This window comes from Engystomops pustulosus, chromosome 3 (assembly GCF_040894005.1).
Source record: "Engystomops pustulosus chromosome 3, aEngPut4.maternal, whole genome shotgun sequence".
In the NCBI taxonomy this organism is placed as follows: Eukaryota; Metazoa; Chordata; class Amphibia; order Anura; family Leptodactylidae; genus Engystomops; species Engystomops pustulosus.
Window position 1 is genome coordinate 198,598,991 of NC_092413.1, and position 18,878 is coordinate 198,617,868.

Sequence of the window (18,878 nt, forward strand, 5' to 3'; positions counted from 1 at the left end):
ACAAAATGCAAGCCGTCAATTATATTCTGGTTGTACGGGTTATATATTTGCCAGGGGTGTAACTTTAGGGGGTGCAGAGGTTGCGGTCGCACCAGGGCCCAAGAGGTTTAGGGGGCCCTTATGGTGTCACATTCCCATATGAGAAGACTATTACTATAAACCATACATTATAGTCGGGGGCCTGGCACAGACTTTGCACTGGGGCCCATCAGCTTCTAGTTACGCCACTGATATTTGCTATTGAAAGGTAGAACATATACAGACATCGAAGAGATGGAACTGAACAGCCTGAGGGATACGGTAATGGAGGCCTGAAATCAGTGACGCCAATACATTCAGTCCATTAGTGGAGGAGAATGGCCGGGTTAATTGGTGCTTATCAGTGGATCGCTTTGGAAGGCCACATGCGTAAATGGCTCTTATTAGATAGTGCACAAAATTAAACCAATACAGAGTCATTACTTGTACTCCAAGCAATATATCAACACTGTTCACCTGAGGGAAATATAAGGAAAGTATCTGAATTTTCTGGTAGTGTACATCAATCATTGGTCAAATTGAGAAGCACTATAGATATACGGAGAAGATTACACAGCTATATCAGATCATAGAAAAAGTTTTCTCATTTGGAGACCATTTTCACTTTACTTAAAGGAAATCTACCAGCATGATAAACCAAGGACAGTTACTCTGGTAATCTTCTTATATTTGTTATCCATGGCCTCCATTCCTTCTAAAATCAACTTGTATAACTATGCTAAAAGGTCTGGTGGGTGTTTGCTATAGCTTCACAGTTGGTTACAATGAGCAGAGCAGGTCTCCTCTGTCTGCTCCCTCTTGGCACTTCTCCCCTCCCTTTGCCTTCTGTAATCTCAGGGCAGCACAAGGTTCTAGAATACAGTGCAAGGATAGAAGTGCTCCTGCACAGTGTAACAGCCTGTGAAGCTACAGCACTGAGGGTCTCTGGTAACGCTCTTCAGAGTCCTTCTGGCTCATCAGCATAATTTTAAAAGTAGATCTTAAAACGGGTGTATAACTCCCTTCAATTATAACAAACACATGCTCGGCCCCAGCACTGGGCATACCTGGGCAAGTGTCGTGGCCCATAGCTGCTGGGGGGCCGCATAAGGCTGCACATAAGGAATTCATGGGGTTGAGGGGGATGTATCTAATGACCCCATAGGGGGTGACGGGGGCTTATATAAAATAAACAGGGGGCTGTTTGGGATGATAAACTAGGGGATATTTTAGGGAACACGAGACTTTTAGATGTAGTTTTAGTTTCTGAATTTTGAATGCTGCCACGTAAGTTCACTGCAAAGGGGCCCACTGAGGCTCTGTCGCCCAGGGGCCTAATGAAACCTGGAGCCGACCCTGGGCCTGCTACAGCATTAGTTTCAGGCTGTAGCAGTCACACGACTATTAGGGAGTCCTAGATAATATTGCAATAATAAAGTATAAATATTAAGTATAATAAGGTATAAATAATGTATATTCTACCATTTGCTATAAACTGTTATTATTATTGGCCGGTAGCTTGAAATTATTGCATTATTTGCCTTTGTTTTTTGACACTCAAAAAAAAATAAAGATAAAAATAATAAATAATTAATGAGCTGAAAAAAAAATCATCTACATGTATCTAGAAGCTGTGGTCGTGAAATAGAACAATTTTCATATTCTTTTATTCAGGCTCAGATTAATAAAAGCCAGACAGGAACGCTTTAAACTTGAATCGAACAAGAACGTTCCGAGCAAAAAAAAAAAAAACATCAATTCAAAGAAAAAGGGAATAGAATTTGACATGTGACAAATGGCATTGTTACCACGAGGAGGCTCAGTGGACTCTGTGTCGATATTTTGTTTTACAGGATCAAAACAAGAAATAAATGACTTAAAGATCAAAGTAACTCACAATAAAAGGCAAAGTGGAGATGAGAAGCGGCATTGACTGCAGTCTGTACAATCAGCTTTCCATAAGTAAGAGGCTGGAAATAGGGAGAAAGTTTCCATGGACTGTAAATGGCTTCTGTGGAAATCATCTTCTTACATGTCCTTCATTAGTATACAGTCCTTGATCACGGGGGGCCGTGGTGGGCGAAGGAGCTGTGAGGGTGAGAGGGCAATGTCTGCTGATACAGACCTGCAAATTGAGCTATATTTATATATCCCATAAAGCCCTGTTACAAATGGAGATTATTTTGTCAGCAGCTTTATTCCTGTAGCACCTGTACAATATACTGTCATAGACGGACTATGGTAACTGATATAATAATACTGCCATAATGGGGCACAGGTCCTGTCGCGATCCCCGATCCGGTCTGTCTAACGAAGATGAAGTCCGGCGCGATTCACTAAGATCGTGCGCCCAATATCCTGCATTTGTCGCTTCCCACTGAGGTCCGCCGGAGTTCACCTTCTTCTTCCAGGTGCATGGAAGTGCATGTCTTGCGACACAATTTGACATGTTTTGTGTCACGTGAAACCCGGGGCCGTTGCGCCAAAATCCGATCGCGTGCGACAAAAAGCCCTTCTAAATGCAGCACAAATCGGAAATCATCGGATATTCCGACGATAGTGCGGTCCACGGACCCTTAGTAAAGAGCCCCAATGTCTCCATAACATAACCATCCTCAATGGTCCATGAAAATGACCTCCATGATAGTCCTATCCTCACTGCTTCTATCAAGGCTAAAATGAGGGATGGGAAATGAGGGAGCTGAGAGAGAAGCCCAGGATTCCCCCAATATAAGCTAAAGTCTAAGATTCCAAAATGGAAGATAAAAGCAACATGTGGCCTTAGTTTCAGTCTATTCACCAACATTTGATAGGACTGTAATATCAGATATGACCACTGCGGATAAAAATTGGGCTGTACCAGGTAGAAAATAAATGGGTGTTCATCCGCTACTTCTATAATACTGATGACTAGAGATAAGCAAATCAAGCAATTCCAAGATTTTCTTCACTGTAGCTTCCCCTAATTTTTCGTAAGATTGTCCTGGAAATTAGTAAATAATCCAATCCAGTTCCCTAAAACACAGACATATAAAAAGCTCTTATGTCATTTAGGTCATTGTTAAAAATTTTACAATTTTCAACAAATAATAACGGAAGCCTAAAGGAAGTGGTGCAAATGAAAACCATTAAAAGTCCACTGGGTTCCTCTAACTTTTGTTCTGATCATATATTACTGATTCGTCCAAGCAAATAAGAATTCAGATTCAACCTGGTGCCAAAGAATTGGAAGAGTCACACTTAATCTACAAATCCCAGCTCGTATACCTATACCTCTTGTGTCACCCCCTTCATCACCCCCAATGGCACCGCTTTATGTTAAAACGTTATGCTGCCAGCCTTATTAGCTAACTAGCGTTATGAGTTAGCCTTATTGGACATATTTTTCAATTCAAAAAAGGTAAAAACTGAATTTTTGTTAAAATCCAATACAAATTAAAAATAGGAAAGGTATGTAAGGAAATTTTTATAAACTATAAACTGCAATACATAACACATTGGCGTAGATGGCATTGGCCAACAAATTCTATATACATACCCGTGCTCATACAGATATAAAGATATAATAAAATCAAATAAGGATATAATAACATTTAGATACTATAATGTATGAAAACTGCAACTTTGAGGATTAGACTAGTACATTAAATGTTATCGCTACTCAGTGGAGATGATAAAAGCTATAGCTCAGGCACAGCTGCCGTGCTGGGGAGACACTAAAATCCGATCCATGCTGTGTCATCTATGGAGAGCAGAAACAATAAAATGCAACATTCATAGAAAAGTTAAAAGTCTAAAGTATAAGCCTGCATTCATCGAGAGAACAATAGACTGCTATAAGGGCTGATGACAATGTGCGGGATGTGCATGACTTAGTATATACATGCTCCACACTGTATAGTACAAAACTTTACCTTTAAAGGGGATTGTGTGAACTCATTCCAACACACACAGAACTGAGTCTCCTTTCAATATTGCTTAGTAGTATAAAAAAAGTATTAAAAAGTTACTTAAAGGGAACCTGTAATCCGGTTTTCACCATCTCACTGTTTCAGAAGAAACTTTAAAAAAAAAAGTCGCTGTTATCCTGCTCGCTTTTTTCTTCAGCCACTGTGTGACTCGGCCAATGTTTCCCTTGTTCCATACTTCCTCGGGAATTTCTCGTCAGCGAATCACTGTGTGACTTAGCAAATGTCTCCCGCAGCTCCCTCATTCCCCACTCCCTCAGGAATTTCTCGTCAGCGAATCACTGTGTGACTTATCCAATGCCTCCCGCAGCTCCCTCATTCCCCACTCCCTCAGGAATTTCTCCTCAGAGAATCACTGTGTGACTCGGCCAACATTTCCCTCATTCCCCACTCCCTCAGGAATTTCTCCTCAGAGAATCACTGTGTGACTCGGCCAACGTTTCCCTCATTCCCCACTCCCTCAGGAATTTCTCCTCAGCGAATCACTGTGTGACTTGGCCAATGTCTCCCGCAGCTCCCTCATTCCCCACTCCCTCAGGAACTTCTCTTAAGCTAGTCACTGTATAACTTATCCAACATTTTCCTCAGGAATGAGAGAGGGGAAATAAAGAAGCTGAGGGAGAAGAGAAAACAAGCCCCTCATGACTTGGGGAGTGTGCTAAAGTATCAGCTAATAAAAGGGGTACTTAGTCAGTGACCATTCTCAAATTGCCCCTACCAGCTCCTACATCTTGCTTCCCTATTGTATATGTTAGTGAGAATTACAGGGCAGAGAGACGCAGACATGAGCGCAGAATCAGACTTCACAGGATCTGTTTGTTGTCTGTTACTATGGTAACTTATAAGCCTGCATAGAACCTGTGTACACACAGTTATTAGATTTCTATTGATGTTGGTCAGTCTTGCTGTGCCTGACATAAAGAATGCTAACCACAAATGTCAACTATGGGAAAGACGATCATTTCTGAGAAGTGCTTTGCGGTAATAGATGTAGCAGGCAATATGGACGCATTAGATGTGACTTACTTCCTCCATATGACCTTGTCTCACAGTATTGTTACACAGCGCTGCCATGGACTGCTTAGCCGGAGCTCATACCCGAGTGCTCTGTACAAGCTGGGTTATATTTTTTCATCATGACTCCATGATGGAAACCCAATAGGCCATGTTATAGTCACTGAGGTCGATTTAGTATTCCTGGTGCCTCTCGCTTGTGAATCCACCAGTTTTCTGGCGTTTCTATTTTTCCTACATGTTTTTTGGTGCTTTTTGTGGCACAAAAATAGCCCAGCTAAAAGCTGATCTAGGGAGTTTAGTCCATGCGTCAATTTATTAATCCTCTTGAGCCACAACTTATATTCCACTGAAAAATATAGTACGGTGCTCCTCCTGCTCTATAACATGCTGCCTGCAAATAGAATACCACGTACAATCTGCTCAGCTCCTCCTGCTCTATTATAACTTACCACCAGTGTATAAGACTCTCTGCACAATAATCTGAATTCCTCCTGCTCTATAACATACTGCTGCCGAGAAGAAACTATGTACAATCTGTTTAGCTCTTAATGCTGAATAATAGGTTTTTTGAAGTTATTGCTGGTTTGATATGTCCAGAATTTTCTTTTCTTAAACAAGCTGCTTGCAGATTTCACTTCCAATTGAATTTCACGGTCTGTACTTTCTCTTTATAAAGGTAGACTCAGGCATCACCAAATGAGTAACACAACATCTACCAGACCCAAGAACGTGTTAATGAAAAATTTAGAGGGATGAGATGGGCATTTATCAATTTCGGCGCTTCTCACTTTTTTTGTGCAACTGTATTTTGGTGCACGAAAAAAAAAAGCCATTCTAATCCAAGGTGAAGAACAAGTTCCACATCCGCAACTTCATTTATGAACCAGCTGTGCGTCGAAATTAAAACAAATATTTCAAAGGAGAGGTGAGGCTGCCCAAAGCAGCGTGGAGAGGGGGGAAGAGCAAATTACAAGCACCAGCCAAATTAGTCGAATTGGTGAGACCAGTCACCAATATTCTGAAGAATGTACATATTTTCAAAGAGATGAAGATAAACTTGTACATTCGAACCAAGGACACAGTAAAGAACGGCACATATTTCAAATGAAAAGGCCTTTGGAATGTGGTCATCACTTATTATAGGGATAAGCAGTGAAGCCGTGACATTGAACATTTATTGAATATGGTGTCCGCGTCCAATTAAAGCTTGACACCTTGGAATATTCCTCTGGTTTTGTTTTAGACCAGATTTTAGCTAGTCGAATTTTGCATTTAATATTGCGCCCAAAATAGGCATAAATTACCCATAAATAAGGTGTAGAGAGCGGAGACAATGAGCCACACCCTTTTTTTGGAAAAAAAAGGAGTTGGAAGAGTCGTGGAATAGTGGTGCAACAAACATGAAAATAAGGCTGTGTTCACATCACATTTTGTGCCATACATTGTATGTAAGGACACGACAGGAGGATTCTTTCATCGTATCCCACTGTATGCTCATAGCGATCTCTTACCTCCGCTAAGCACATATGTCGCTCAGGCAGAGGCTGCAGGATGAAATGGCGTAGCTTGCTGCATCTTTCCATCCGGTGAACAGGAGAAATAGTGGTCAGATGTCTGCCACTATTTGTCAATTTGTCAGGTGCTTTCCCAACGTATGCGCTTAATGGGGCTTATTTACTAAGGTTACGCGGATCGCACATTCGTCGGATTTTAGAAATTTTCAGAATTTGCACAGCTGTGACAGGTATTTAACTGGGGATTGTGTGGCACGCAATCGGATTGTGGTGCAGCTGCGCTGCTTTCATGCGACAGAAATCGGGGGGCGGGCCATCGGACGATCTGACTGATTCGGACTTAGAACGAAATTTAAAATTCTATTTGTGTTGCAAGATAATGCACTTACATGCACGAGGAAGAAGAAGGTGAACTCCAGGACCTGAGCGGGGAAGCGACACATGCAGGATATCGGGCGCACGATCTTAGTGAATCGCAGCAGATGTACATTCCGGTCGGGCAATGCACTTTCGTTGATCCGCAGGACGAGTAAGTAAATGTGCCCCAATGTAAACATAAAACGCAATATGAACCCAGCCTTAGGAGCACAAGTTCTAGGCTCAATACAAAGCTGGAACAAATTTCTGCCACTAGGAATATAATAAATGCCCCCCATCGTCTTCTCAGCCCCAAAGACATTATACTGTCAGCTAAAAGGATGAAATCCTATCATTAAATATGTTATATTAAGCCTGCACAAGGCTTATTCTACAATCTTCCTGGTCTTACAATTGAATACCTAGGTACATATGACACACTAGGCACCTTCTATATTATTGGGATATAAAATAAGCTTTTATTATAATAGAGGTGGGCACCAGGAACAGATTCTGCACCACTCCACCTCAGCTGGTTCTGTTCCTATCTCTATCTTTGGTGCCTGAAACTGGTTTACACGTCATAGCTGAAAGGAGAAGGACTCGCACTGCGGAGTGTGAAATGTTTGGAAAAGGTGTTGATGGCTTTGCAAATATTGTTTACTGAGTCCTATGTGCAGTATATGCTGTTTCCGGTGACTGACTGTCCAAGAAAAATCACTGGATAATTTTTGATCTGAATAAATTCAAAGCTTTGTTGAAAATTATTGGCCTCATATTGGGTTTCCATGCGGTTTTTACCTTAGGTAATGGAGTTTAAATGGTCCCCAACTTAGAATAAATCAATATCTTAAAGGGAACCTGTCATTAGAACAGCGTTTTCAGGAAGATATTCACACAACCTGGATAAACAGCTTCAGGATGGGATAGGAGAGTTGGTGCTTCAGCAGCAGAGCTGGAGCAGAGTCCTGATGGTGGACCTCTGCTTTGGGCCTGGTCTCCTGGCAGGCCAAAGAGTCAGGGTAGCATTCCACAAACACCTCTGCTTTCTGAGTTCCCTCTCACATATGACCTGGGACTTTATAACCTCCCCTTGTGATGTGGCAGCTCCTTTATCCAACCAGACTGTGTTTCCCATTACAGTGATACAGCATATGCTATTGGTCAACAGTTCTTCGCAGGCAGAGTGATTTGATCACTCTCACAGATTGACCCTTTGTATAGGAGAAGTATTTGGAGTCTTGCAACAACTTGCGTCTGTCTGTCTCTGAGGGGCACTGCACAGATGGAACAACATCAGAACAACATCACTGCCCATGAACACACTGGTTTACTGATATCTGCAAAGTTTGTTGAAAATTTCTACTTCATTCCCATGGCTTACTTATGGTTTAATGGTCAACAAGCAAATTAATGAGAGTTTTGGTAGAGAGCCACTAGAATGGTTGGGCACATTAGGTAAGCCACTCTGCCAGCTGGATGCTCATGAGCAGGGTTGCCATCAGGGGAGTTTAGTGTGATTGTGTTCAAGGGGCCCAAGGGAGGAGAAGGGGCCCCAAGTCACAGAAAACCCTACTCCCTTCCCAAGTGCAGGGAGCTTACTGTGTGCATAGGGCTGGATTATCGTTCTTTGGGAAGTGGCTACAAAATTTGCCAGTCAAGGGCCCTAACCTTCTTAATGGGGGCCCTGCTCATGAGTGGAGTAACTACTCTCTGCTGATTAGATACTACACTATCTTAATCTGCTACATTTAAAGCTGCTCCTTCATTTTGATTTTTGCTATGAATATTCAGACTTTTTTTTCTCTTTAACCAATGCAGTTAACACCTATGTGAATTTTATGCCTTATTGATGGCTTAATGGGGGTAATAAAGAAAGACAATACAGTAATGGCACTCTGCCTCCCGGCTTGGCGCGCTGTCAGGTAGCACTCCAGAGGCAGCGGTCGGTGCCAGCAGGTCCTCTGCCAATACAATGACAGTGCAAGAACTTGGGATACCATGTCATAGTCTAATAGTGGTGCTCTATTTATTCAGTACAAAGCCCAGTGTGATCGGCATTCATTCCTCCCAGCACTTGCGTTCCAATGTCTATATATAGACGTGTAGTGACAGCCATGAAATAATACAGGATGGTACAATAATTGTAGAGAAATTGTAACATGTTTTCAATAGCAACTTAGAGGGGCACATGTTTGTTCTGGCTTTATAATCCTGGCTATTTTTGTTTTAGTTTTCTGCTTTTCTGCCGGTCAGATGTGTCTTCGGAGTTTTGCCTCTTTAATATATACGAGTTAAGGGCTTCACTGATTTTACAACTTTTTGAACAAAAGTTGCAAAAAAGTTGCGAACAACCTTCCTACACCTGACAACATAGAGTAGGGTTTTGCACAATTTTTGCAACCTTTTTACTACAAACATCTCTCTCTTTTACCTATAGGATAGGGGTTATGGAGGTCCAACTGAAGGATCAAACATTCCATAAAGTACCCCATCACTCATCCTGGAGGTAAAACAAGGAAGGATACATGGGCTCCTAAATGTCACATGTAACTGTACTTGTGTTCTCATATGGGGTACAGGAGAGATTTGGCCTCCAAGCCACCAGAGCTCAGGTGTGGCTACAACATATATTCCCCCGTATTGGGATGTTGGGAAACCATTCATTCATCTCCCCTTCATCTTTAGGCTTAATGTTCACTTTGCAAATAGTTTCCAGTATGTGACTACATCACATCTAAATTATAAAGTTAAAATTACCCCTAATGTGTCATGTGCCCTCAGAGTAGATTGTGGGGCACATGCTGCTGCACCGCACGTCATAGTTCGGTCTTTGCTTATTCAGCAACAATTTGCGTTTACTCAGTGATTTCGAAGTAAGATTTTGTCTTCTTCTCGCAACTGAGACGACTGATGATGATTTATCTATGTTTCTACGGCGTTTTAAAGTTAAATTCAGAAAACTGCATCTGAACGAAGGATAAGAGGAGTTAAATTGTATTGGTTCAGACTGCTTACATAATGTTAATAACATCTTCTGGAACACAGAAAAGTGCAAGTACTATTCAAGTTTTTTCTATAGAGTTTACAGTGGTTCTTAAAGGTGTTTGCCGATCAAAGAAAGTAGAGGGTGGAAGAGGGCCATGCCAGTCAGGAAGAGGGCAAAGACAGTCAAGAAGAGAGTGGAAAAGGGCAGAAACTGTCAAGAAGTGGGTGGAAGAGGGCCACAATAGCCTAGAAGAGGGCAAAGACGGTCAAGAAGAGGGAAAAGACAGTCAAGAAGAGGGTGGAAGAAGGACATGCCATTCAAGAAGACGTTGGGAGCAAGCCAGGAAGAGGCTGGAAGGGGACCCACGACAGGCAAGATGAGGGTGGAAGAGGACAAAGACAGTCAAAAAGAGAATGGAAGAGGGCCAAGATAGTGAAGAAGAGGATGGAAGAGGGCCAAGATAATGAAGAAGAGGATGGAAGAGGGCCAAGATAGTGAAGAAGAGGATGGAAGAGGGCCAAGATAGTCAAGAAGGGAGCGGAAGAGGACCATGACAGTCTGAAAGAGGGCCAAGATAGTCAAGAAGAGGATGGAAGAGGGCCAAGATAGTCAAGAAGAGGATTGAAGAGGGCCAAGATAGTCAAGAAAGGAGCGGAAGAGGACCATGACAGTCTGAAAGAGGGCCAAGATAGTCAAGAAGAGGATGGAATAGGGCCAAAACAGTCAAGTAGAAACCTTTACAGAACAATCTTGGCAGGCAGCTCCACGTTTATCAGAGACACTTAGCGTTGTATTTCCTCACTTCCAGACTTGGCACCACAGAACTGAGTGAACTGCAGTACAATATTTGCGCCACACCTCTGTGTCTGGGACATACTGTTGTAGTATCAACTGTTCCCCAAAGCCCTTACCGCACATCACAGCTGCATAGATTCTGCTTAATGATAACTCTCACACTTAGAGAGGTCGGCCACTCTTTTACATAAAATTTCCCATCTGCTTTTACTGCCTTAACCCCTTAGTGACGCGGTCTGAAATAGGATCTAGCGACCGGGCATTTTTAGCGAATTTTCGTAAGCGTCGGCTCTACTGTTTACTGTTCTAGAACAGTCAACATCCGCTTTGGATATTGGAGCCTTGAGATTCTCAAGGGTTTTCAATTTTAAAAAATAAATATACAATAAAAGTTATTTTTTATCGTTTTTTTTTTGTTAAATCAGTGAATACAGTATATATACACACGTATATATAATATATATATGTATACTCACACTCACACATGTATATGTGATATCACATGACTTGAACAGGTAAAGGGGAAGAGAGGGCAGGCTGCAGATGAGGTGGGCAAGCAGGGGCTGGCGGATGAGGATGGCAATGGCTGGTGGATTAGGTAGGCAGGCAGAGCAGGTATTGGCTGGAGAATAAGGTGGGCGGCCACAGCTGCCAGAAGAGGTGGCAAGAGAAAGGCAACGGTCGGCGGATGAGGTGGGCTGGTTGTAATAGGGCAATAAGGCAAATGGGGATGGGCCCAGGAGCATGGAATGAATAAATTAAGAATGGCCGTGCCTCCCAAGCCCTCTAATACAGCAGGCCCCGTAGAAGATGTTACGCCAGGAGATTATGACTCATCCTGCTGTCCCCCTCCCACCTCCCTGTAAATATCAATGATAGAAAAAAAACACACCGGAGGCTGCCATTACGGATGGACTGAAGGAATGAGAAACAGGAAGTTGTGTAGAGATGCAAAGTACAGCATGTGGAGAACAGGGAAAGGCTAAAGCTCTCCCAGGAGGCAAAGGTACAGGTACATGTACATAGAGACGTGTCTAATGGAACAGATTTATTGAAAGGTGGCCATTCCCTTTAAACTATTGCAAGATATGTACCTATAAAAAACACATGCATATGATATAACATATCATTTTGCACCATGCCAAATAAGCTCATGGCTCCTTTATCTGATAACCTCAGCTCGCCTGCAGCTGTCCTAGAAATTCCAACTCTACAGGACACAATTATTTCCGCTAGTCCTGTCAGCTGTTTAGTACAAGTATGTGATCTGCAGCCATAACTTCTGTACATCATCTGAAGTTGTACATTCAGAGTTCCCGCAGCAGCTCAGGATTTCGCATGGTGGCGGACTATTTAGTATGCGTCACATCGGGGTCTAACTGATTTGTTTTATGTTTATCTTCACAGTCTAGAAATGTGTTTATATAAAATCCTGCTGTAACCAACTCCCCGGTGGTGTCTGGAGCATCAGGGAAGGGAATTTAATTCTATTTCCATTAAAGACAGCTTTGATAAACGTGTAATTCACCAAAAACAACACTTTAGGTTATTGTGGCTTTTGACAGAAGTGTATACTGAGCCCCTGGGGGGAGGTTGGGATTTTATCCTTCAGACATTACAATGTGATTCATAAATCTGTAAGTTCAGTAGAAGTCCATCATACAACATGGCCAGATGCATTGCATGACTACCACTAGGTGTTTATGTCTAGGCTTCTGGTCCAGAAACACTTTTATTACTTAGCATTGGGCAGAAAACACACAACCATCCCACTATCTCAAAAGGCTTCACTAGTTTGACAACCCCTATGTATTTCAATGCGGCACTGTCCAACGAAGTTTGACTATGGCTCACTTCCAAGGTCATTGTTTAAGAGGTGCACTGGTTTACACTCTTTAACTCCCTCGTGGAAACCTACTACCTTCACTGCAGGAAATCATCTGATCACTACTCCAGGAGTGGTGTCTGTTTAGTGGCGGCAAACCCAGACCGGTAAAGAGAGATTGGGATGTGGCACAAAAGACATGGGCAGGGAAGTGCTCGGTGGACAAGTCAAGGTCAGGGCTTGTGGAACAGGTTCAGACATACTGTAGTAATCAGGCAGTAGTCATGAAATGCGTGGACAAACAAACCTGAAATCGAACACTTGCTCATGTACTACAGTCAGGGCAAAGCAGGTAAAACAGTTTCAGATAAACAGGGAGTAGTCATGAAATTAGTACACAAACGCATCTTAAGTCATATACTTTGGCTGGGACTCTAAGAACCTTTAGCTCATGAATTCATTCAACAGGGGAAGGTGCCTTATATTTGTTATTTTATACATTAAGTAACGTATAAGAGTATAGTTAATATGACGTAGAAAATTATAAGCACAGGTAGAATATATAGGCAGTTCCATGTAAAACACAAAGGTTGGAATGGCACCGTGCGGAAAGTCGTAGGGTGCAGGTCTTCGTAGGGGTCCGACAACCCCTCTAGCAGTAGAACCAAATGTAGAGATGAAGCAGCACTCCGAAAAAGTTAGGTGAAAAAATGCTTGAGAAAAAATGCTTGAGAATGTCTTTATGGAAAAGACGAAACGTCGCATCACTGGTGGAATAAACGGCAGTTCCATGTAAATACTACACTAGTCTGCTATAAACTCTCTTAAAGGACATCTATTATCAGATTACCTGATGGTAGAATCTGACTACCAGGGTCGGCTCCAGGTTTCAGTGGGTCCCTGGGCGACAGAGCCTCAATGGGCCGCTTGGCAGTGAACTCACGTGACGGCATGAAAAATTCAGAAACAAAACAGTCTCCTGTTCCCTAATGTATTCCCTAGTTTATCATAGCAAACAGCCTCCTCATGGTTATTTTATATACCCCCCCGCCTCATGGTTATTTTATATAAGACTATGGATTCATTAGATACAGCCGCTCTTACCCCATGAATTTCCAATGGGTAAGCCCATTGCTTGCACCAGCCCTGCTTACAACTTACTTCCCTGTCCCCATTGGAAGTAACCTTTTTGTATATTTTAGAACTGCAGCATTTTGTAGAAATAAAGCTTTTGAAATTTGTAAATGAGCCTGACGCGCTCTGGTTCATTTACATATTTTAAAAAGCTTTATTTCCAAGAATGGCTGCAGTTCTAAAAGATATGAAAAGATGGTTACTGGCGATGGGGAGGGAAGTTGTAGGAATCTACCATCATGGGATCTGATGGTAGATGTCATTTAAGCTCAGGACAACCAAGCACTGGGACTTATCGGTCCCTGACAGATCTTTCACCTATGTACTCTTATAACGTAAAAGGCTTCATATTCTTATAACGTTATCTGCATTTCGAATTGCAATGTCTTATGGATTTTTTTATGTCTGGATGGTGGATGATGTGGTTTGCATGAGTTGACCTCACAAAATAGCAATTGACAGGTGCACTTTAAGGAGAATGTACAACGTTGGGAGATCACTAAAAGGGTTAAGGTTTCTGAAGTCCTAAAATCCTGTCTAAATGAATCCTTCACATATGACTTGCTCTATACTTTGTTCAATAATAATCTACATTTCGAAGAGGATTTTTTTAGATGTTCTTTGAAGCTTGACAGATAGAACAAGCTCCCAATGCACACGAATTCCATGAGACAATAAACATGACGCACATTTGTAAACTGTTTTAAAAAATCTGTCTTCTATCTGCGCATTAGTAGATCTGATGGTGAAGCTCACGTCTATGGTATTTCATAGTGATGGAGTATGACAACCAGAAGTAAGGGATGTCAAAGCAATTAAAGGGATTGTCTGGGACTGTATGACTTTGGGTGAAATATCAGAGCACTAGACATGCTGTAAATAGATTTTATTTAAAGGACAGCTGTGTAGCCAAACTTCTAATTTCCCTAACTTCGACTCCAACACAGTCACCAACTCCACCAAAATGATCACCAACTACAACTCCACGACTCTGACTCCACAGCCCTGTTTAACTCTCTAGCGTCTCTAAAATGAGGGTCGGGAAAACTTTTCCAGTTAAGGCCGCCTTGCAGGTGTATGGAGACTTATAGCATTGATTCTCCGCTCTGGACAATATACAAATATATTTTCCAGGATGGGATAAGGAAAACATTGCCTCTTAGCTAATTGTAAGGCAACCCCCTTAACTGCAAGCATGACTTTCAGGAAGCCTAAACACATGATGTGAGATTGCTATTGTATTTTCTTGAGTTCTCAATATCCGTGTGCAGATTAAAAGCTTTTATCCTATGCAAAGTAATAGGTTAAAAGCTGTCAATCACCAAAGAAGAGGGCAGGAGAAGTTGGTCCTTTATAAATCCAAGAACCTTAGGCTTACACAGTCCTCAGCTCCTGCTTTATTTCATAAAACATCTTATGTAAACTCAATTTCAATAGTTCATGAGGAGGTAATGTTCAGGATCTGCACTTGGGTCTTAGAGATTTATTCTGCATAAAAGCTACAATACAATACCCGTGTATAAGCAATATCCCCATCTTGTCTCATTACCCCCCCCCCCCCTGCGAATTGCTACACAGCAATTCATCTTTTAGGTAATGATAATTATCATGCAATAAAATATAGATGAATGGTGACAATTGCCAATTTCCAATTTTCATGGAAGGCTTCATTTTCCACTTACACATGAACCAAGGAGAAGATGAGCTGTGACAGGATTACATTATCAGGACACAATAAAGAAACTATTCACACACTGATATGTACTGTATGTGTGTCCTCCTGATCCAAGATGCTTTAGATACTCTGCCGATTTTGCACGTTTTCCCACCTACAAAGAATGGAGAGGTTTGTAATTTGTGCTAAAGAAGCTCCTCCTTCTCTGCACTCATTACATGGTTTAATTGCACCTGTTTAAGACCTGTCCACACACTCAATCACACTCCAACCTCTCCATAATGGCCAAGAGCAAGGAGCTTTCTAAGGGACAAAATTGTAGACCTGCACAAAACTGGGTTGGGCTACAGGACAATAGTCAAAGAGCTAGGAGAAGGCTGTGCAATTATTAGAAAATGGAAGAGACACAAGATGACTGTCAATTGACCCAGCCAAGATGGGTTGTGGCTTGGTTTTCTAGCATGTTAACTCCCCGAAACACAGCCAGGATAATTAAGAATGGTCCTGGAGTGGCCTAACCATTCTCCAGAACTGAACCCAATAGAAATCTTTGGAGGGAACTGAATCTTTACATTGCCCATCGACAGCCCTAAAACCTGAGAGATCTGGAGAACATCTGTATGGAGGAGTGGGCCTAAATCCCTCCTGCAGTCTGTGCAAAATACCAGAACTACAAGAACCACCTATAATTGCAAAAAGAAATGGATTCAGGGCACACACATCGCCAGGCCCATTTGCAATTCGACCATCTGGATAATTCACAGGAGGCATAGGTGAAGGTCATGTGGTCAGATGAGACCATAATAAAAATGTTTTGGTATCCTCTCGCCATGTTAAGAAGAATAAGAATAAAGATACCCAAGAACACCAACTCAATTGTGAATCATGGGGTTCGAAATATCATACTTTGGGGATGTTTTTCTGAAAAAAGGGTACAGGTTGACTGCATCATATCGAAGGGAGGATGGATGGGGCCATGTATTACAAGAGCTTGGCTAACAACATCCAACCCTGAGCAAAAAGCGTAGAAGATGGGTTGTGGCTGGCTCTTCCAGCATGATGATAATCCGAAACCCAGCCAGGGCAACTATGGAGGAGCTTTGTACAGGGGCGTAACTTGAGGGGGTGCAGAGGTTGGGGTCGCACCAGGGCCCAAGAGGTTTAGGGGGCCCTTATGGTGTCACTTTCCCATATGAGAAGACTATTACTATAAACCATACATTATAGTCAGGGGCCTGGCACAGACTTTGCACTGGGGCCCATCAGCTTCTAGTTAGGCCACTGGCTTTGTAAGAACCATTTCAAGGTCTGGAAGTAGGTTCAGGCCTTTAAAATGGTTAAGCCAAAAATCTATGCCCGCAGCTGAAACTCTATGCAGCTACAGATCTAACACCTGAAGGATCTGGAGAAGACGTTTATGTAGGACTGGGTCAAAAAAAAAAAAAACGGCTTACGTAGCAAATATTTGGTTCAGTTTTTCCATTGTGCAATAAAAATTACAGACCGCTCCATTGTTTGTAGGTGGGAAAAGTTGAAAAATCGGCAGGGTTCCCTATACTTATTTATTTGAGAATAATTATGTGAACCCCCTATAAAAAAAGACGATGATAACCAGGATAGAGATCGGATGTGATATTACTATTTCGATTTTTTCAGAATGTTTACCCAATTGTTAGTAATTTGATGTTTTTGTACTTTTTGCAGAAAATTCAAGTCGTTAAATAATACAACACAAATCCCCGCCAAACAGTATGCCAGCTGCTAAAAATAATATCACACAAGGAAGAATAAGAATTACTTTTTTACTCCTGACAGGACCTTTACAAACAGGTTAAAAGTTCACCGGGCGACAGGTAGATTGTTATGTAATGAAGTGAAAAACAGATCTCTAATGGGCCTTGTCATCCTGCTTAATGGGGTGTAGGAAATGGGGCATGCAAGTTGGCAGATTTGCCAGTCATGGGTAGTTGCAGCTGACAGCAAGCAGTGAATAATCCTCCAGGATGAAGCCTTGTGCTGGAACTTTTGACAATGTGCACAGTGTTATATGCAGATCACATTACTACGAGGATAGCGCAATCATGTAGAAATCAGCATAATGTGTTTATTTTACATATGCCGCTTGCTGCTTTTTTCGGATGAGCTCACAGAAACAACTAGCATGCGCCATTCTGAAATAGTAGCTTACCATCGCTCTTTGCTTCTTATGCTGCGCAGGTTTAGTAAGGCTGGGTTCACACTACGCTTTGTGTCATACATTGTAAGGACACGCAAGGATAATCCCAACTATAGAGTGGGGTAGGTCGCTCTCGAACCCCCAACCTCTGGAACCCCCACCAGCGATTGGCTGCTGCCGATGAACGGGGTGTTCCCCAGTGATGTCACTGTCCATATTGGATCCCCCACTTCTGCTGAGTGATGTATGAGCTGGGGGGGGACTGGGAATAGGGATGCAATAAGCTGAATACGCTCCCTAAAGCCGTCCATTGTCTCCGCTGAGCGCATACGTCGCTAAGGCAGGGGCTGCAAGATGAAAAGACATAGCTTGCTCCATCTTCCCATCCTGCAAACGGAGGAAACAACCATGCCTCTGTCTGCCACTATTTATCAATGTGTACGCTAAGTATATATGTCGGGTGCTTTCCCAACGTATACACAAAAAACGTGGTGTGAACCCAAACTAAGTCCCCATGCACACGACCGTATATACGGCCGGAATATGGCCCCATGCATTCCAATGGGCACTATGGCCATCCATGTACATGGCTGTATCCTATTTTCCACCAAATTTCCATTCTGTATGGCCCATAGAAGTCATTGGGAACGTATAAAATATGGGCTAAATATGTGCTGCATATGCCTGTGCATCGTATGCTTCCGTATATATGTGCAGTATCCCGAACCAGTGGGAGGTGCATTCTGTTAGCCAACCAATAGTCAGCCATCCATCATCTGCCAGCCAACCGTATTTTATACGGATACGGTGCAATACGTTGCCATACTGTTGCAATATGTCCCATATTTACGGACAGAATACAACCGTATATACAGAAGAGAAAAGACCATACGGTAGTGTGCATGGGACCTAACATTGTTCCCAAATATAAAACCTTGGCATCAGAGCTCAGGACAGAGTTTGAGGGTCCACTTGATGCTCTCATGACCATCAAAGATTTCAGGGTTGTGACAGTTTTGTCACAAATTTGGGCAAAAACTATAGCAAATATTTGTTCAGGATAGACTGTATTCAGTAAAGTCAAGTCCTGGATCTGAATTTATATGTACTGATATAGAGGTTGAGGATGGCTGCAGAAACAAGTGGCCAAAAATATTTCAGCAACAAACTTGTTTAGTCATCATGGTGTTCTGGGCTGCATGGAAAAATAATGGAAGCTAATGCAATTAAAGTCATCACCTATAAGTCACTGGGTTTATAGAGGATCTGTTACCGTCCTTAACAGGCCAAAACAGCATCTGTGCACTTCAATGTGATGGATAAGAACCAATATGTTCATTGACACATGCACAACATATTGCAGAAGTAACACGAAAGTAAAGAGCTCAGATGGTGCTACCTGTGGCAAGA

At 42.2% G+C, this 18,878-nt stretch overlaps 1 protein-coding gene across 3 annotated transcripts in view; it reads right to left on the reverse strand.

Moving 5' to 3' along the window:
- Positions 1-18,878, reverse strand: part of MBOAT2 (membrane bound glycerophospholipid O-acyltransferase 2) — a 150,676-nt gene that overhangs the window by 78,832 nt on the left and 52,966 nt on the right. The window lies entirely within an intron of this gene.